General features: G+C 37.3%; 1 long non-coding RNA gene across 1 annotated transcript; it reads left to right on the forward strand.

The window, feature by feature from the left end:
• Positions 1-1,605: 1,605 nt before the first annotated feature.
• On the forward strand, positions 1,606-2,864 carry LOC123484107. The gene is made up of 3 exons (XR_006658403.1): positions 1,606-1,665; positions 1,899-2,393; positions 2,510-2,864. It is a non-coding gene; the product is annotated as an uncharacterized LOC123484107 (long non-coding RNA).
• Positions 2,865-4,509: the final 1,645 nt, after the last annotated feature.

Here is a 4,509-nt window from a genome sequence, read left to right on the forward strand (position 1 = left end):
TATATGAATGCGTTGCTGGTTTGCCGGAAACACCAGTCCTGGACTAAAAAGCCAATTCAATAGACATTCTTTATTGATCATGTTTTTTAGTTGAAGACTTCATCTCTGTCCGGGAAACTGGTCCATAACATATTAACCATCCCAAAGGTACCATTACTAATAAAACCAATCTTTACAACAACAAAAAACGGTAAAAGTTAATGAGTTTTTATATTTTACTATTATTTTTTTTAACCCAAAAAACAAACAACATTAGGACCTATTGTCAGGATCTCTACAATGATATTGATAATGGTTGTAATGGATCAAATAATTTAATCAACTCAAAAATCTAATACAATTTGATTTGTCACTTGCGACGAATACAACCTTACCGTGAAATGCTTACTTACAAGCCCTTAATCAACATTGCAGATTTTAAAAAAAAGTAAGTAAGAAAATGTTTGCTAAAATAAAAACTTCAATAATAGTTTCATGCTTTTTACTATGTTTATTCCATTGCAGTAAATAAGGGTTCAAGTTAGTGACCTTTTAATTGCGATCCTTGGGTTATGTTTTAGATATACCATTTTCACTGCTCATCCATCTCACCTGTGGACAATCCTCATTAAATAATATGGTAGTAAATGCCTAACAACAAGTTAACTGGAATAAATTATACTGTTTGCAAGCAGGCACAGTATACTTGTGGTTTGCTCTTCACACCAGGCATGCACTGCTTACAAAATTGTCAAAGTCTGTCACCCTGACAAACAAGCACGCTTTCTTGTCTACAAGCTTCTCTTTCATTTGTAGAGTATCAGCACATTATGATCCGTTCACATCAATTCACACAGTTTTGATGGTACTGCTCCTGTGAGACTTCTGCTAAATGTCACTTGTCTTGTGCAGGCTGAAGAGAAATGGATCCTCTGATTTCTATAGTTCTGGTGGTGACAGCAACAGCAGCACAAGGTGAGACATGATATAACACAGAACAGAGTATAAGGCCTAGCCAAGACTTAATAAGACACAAACAACAATGATGCTAATTGTTGAACATGTTCTGCTAATTCAATTTTACATTTATTTGCTTCTATAGTTACCAAATGTAAAAAAAAAAGCCCCAAAAAAGCCAAAATCTATAAGAGTGGGTCCACTACAAACAAGTGTTAAATAAATAATTAAAACTGAGATATATAAAATATTTGCATTGCATGAATGTGATTATATTGTATTGTGCTTTTGTTATATTTTCATTAAGAAATATTTCCACTTGAATGCACCTTCAGACTTACATTTATGCAAAACAGACATACACTTACATACTGACCTAAGATCATTGCTCCACAGTTATTGCCATGGTCTGTAATCTCTCTCAAGAGAATGGAACTCACCAATGCTATGGGGCTTTGGGAGAATCGTTGTCCTTACACCTTGGTTCACACATTAGCAATGACCAAATAACATTGAAGAAAGGTGATAAACGTGTTCTAAACTTCAAAACTGGAGAAGACTGGAGATCTAAATTGCCTCAGGATTATATTAATCGCTCTCAGTTCTTTAATAATGGAACATTCAGACTGGACAGAGTTATAGAGGACGACTCTGGAGATTACCAATTGAAAATACATAATTCAGAGGGAACAATGATGCTCAGAGTCAACATGCTACTGGTGATACAAGGTAGGAACCTTTTTTTTATTCGACCTAAATACTTCACGCATCCTTTTCCTGGTGAGGGAGATTTCTGAAAGGTCGCCAGGGTGTCAGTACTTCAATAGGTTTATAATGTAGGACTTGGCAGCAGTAGTACAACACAGAGAGTATATTGTTACATCATACAATACTTTAGATATAATGTTTGCATGAATCAGAGGTAGGGTATTTGAGTGATCTCTTGTGTTTGTGTCTGTCAGCCCCGGTGTCAGAGCCAGTGTTGTCTCACCTCTGTCTGCCTCATGGAGAGACCGTGGTCACATGCTCCTCAGAGGGAGATGGTCTTCAGTACAGCTGGACCCTGAACGGCCAGAATCTGACCAGGAGTGTAGCCTATGACCACTACCAGAACAGTGTCATCACGTTGAAGAGTGATGTGACAGGAACCCTGACCTGTATGGGTCAGAATAATGTTAGCACCAGCAACTCTACTATTGATCTCCCCTTGGCCTGCCCAGGTAATCTCAGGACAGTTGACTTAATTCCCACTTTTTGAATTAAGAGTACAACTCTGTTTCATTTGCATGGTCAACAAGTGTTGTGTACTGATGTTTTCTTTCTAGTTGTCTCTTCCCAGTTTCCTTTTGTAGCTGTGACAGTGGCTCTGACTGTTGGAACTTTCACATTACTTCTTGCACTGTTTGTCGGTATTAACCATCTATGCAAGAAACGAAGATCCAGATTTGATACTTCAGGTAAAATGTAAAAAGTAATTTAGTTTCTCGTCCAGAACGTACATTTGAAATGTTGAATAAACATGACATTTTGTTTCATGTCCAGATTGTACAACATCTTTCCTTTCATTTTTCAGAAAACGGTGATGAGGGTGTTGTATACACTGTTGTGAAAATAGGCAAGCAAAGAAATCCAGCAAGGAAGCAGAGGCCCCCAGCCACAGAGATGGTGGAGTATGGACAGATCAAAATGGCTGTGAACCCGGATGTGGCAGCCAGCCCATAGACTCAAGGGTAGACATTTTATCCACATGTAGCTTTATAAAGCAGATATAAGACAAGGGTTGACTGAACATTATGTGGATGCACTGATTGAGTAGATCAGACAGACCATCAAACTTAAAGACTAGTGCCAAATCAACACAACAAGATGACATCATGCATCGTGCAACGAATGCAAGGAAGATGCACTGCATGTAGTTTTGAGTTTGTTAACATAAAAATAATCTAATTTTGAATTGTGAACATTTCCTTCAAACTGAGCTGCAATATCATACTGTAAATGTAATGCTTTCTTTCTTTTGAGGCATCCATGTTGTTGTACCAATGTTTATTTGTTTTCAAATACTCATTTACAATTGTTATGTAATATATTGTTAATGAGGGACTGTAAATAAATAAACTATCTTTTACATTGTTTAAAGTATTTAGAGCTATTCATGTGTGATTTCTTACATATATTGTTGCAGTGATAATTCAAAACAATTATATTGGTAAGAGAATGAAAGATAAGACAAAACTCTATTTAGTTGTATGTATGAAACAACGTTGTGGAAACTTAAGAAATCAAGTTAAGTTGACAAAATTTAACTTTTTAAGACAATGGGTTAAATCATATTTTTAAGATGTTTACTCGACAATGTAATGACTTTTGTATGATCTGTTATGGAGGTGTGAGGACCCCCGGTGACACATCAGAGAGCACCATCAATGTAAAGTATTTGACAGTTTGAATGTGAAACTTCAAAGTGCACAATATTTAATTGAATCAGTCCTTTTGAACCAGTCAATGTCTCCCTGTGAAAATGTATCTGTGTAATAATAAGATGATTGAATGTGATGACCCACAACAGATAATTGAGGAAGACAATCGTTTTTTTCTGAAATCATACACTTATATTGCTAATATATTGCTATTTCAGATATCAGATATTACAGTATTACTATTCCTCTTCCCTGCTTCAGTGCTGCTGACACTTACAGATGGTCCAAAATCCCTTGTTCTCATCAAACTACATGAAGGAAAATGGTAGTGAACGATAACTCACAATGTGTAATAGTTACAACTTCTGTTTTTGCAAACAGGTACTTGTGGTTGGGTGTTCACACCAAGCAACGTGTGACATAAAGAAGTGTTCTCTACCTGACACGCCAGTAAAGTTGTCTTGTCAACAAGCCTGTCTTTCATTTATAGTGCATCATAAAATGCAATGTATACATTTTTACATTAATCCTGTGGCTTAATTCACTCTTCTTGTGCAGGCAGAAAATAAATGATCCCCTTGGTAATTTTAGTTCTGGTGGCCAAAGCAGCAGCACAAGGTAAGACATTATATTACAAAGATTATAATGAAATCTATTGTATTGAACATGAGATCAGCTATGGTAGGATCCAAAAGGAAATCGCAAAAAAATGGTAATCGTTGAAAATGTTCTGTGAATACCAATTGACATTTATTAGTCAGTTACTGTAGAAAATCCCCTCTCTTAGCCTCCATTCAAAGACACTAGCTATGAGACACTTTCCACTAGCATAGAGCAGAGGTAATGGGGGGGGATGGAATTTCCATTGTTTACAGCTACTCTGCCCCCCAACTTTCACACCCTTGCTCCTGGAACATTCCGTTGCTAGGGGCAACTCTGCTGAGCAACTCAACTGACAGGGGTCAGCCAATCACAGGCCCTATCTGGTGGGGTAACAGGCCCCTTTCCTGCCTGTTTCTTTAGTTGAGCTTAGTGTTGCAGAGAGATAGGCATGTGCACAGATATGGGTCTACCTGTGCCCAAGCACCTGCCCCTTTGTCCTCCCACTTACCAAGTGCCCTTTTGTTGGCACTATCCTAAATTAGCCATGGAT

The sequence above is a fragment of the Coregonus clupeaformis genome, unplaced genomic scaffold (assembly GCF_020615455.1).
Source record: "Coregonus clupeaformis isolate EN_2021a unplaced genomic scaffold, ASM2061545v1 scaf0199, whole genome shotgun sequence".
Lineage (NCBI taxonomy): Eukaryota > Metazoa > Chordata > Actinopteri > Salmoniformes > Salmonidae > Coregonus > Coregonus clupeaformis.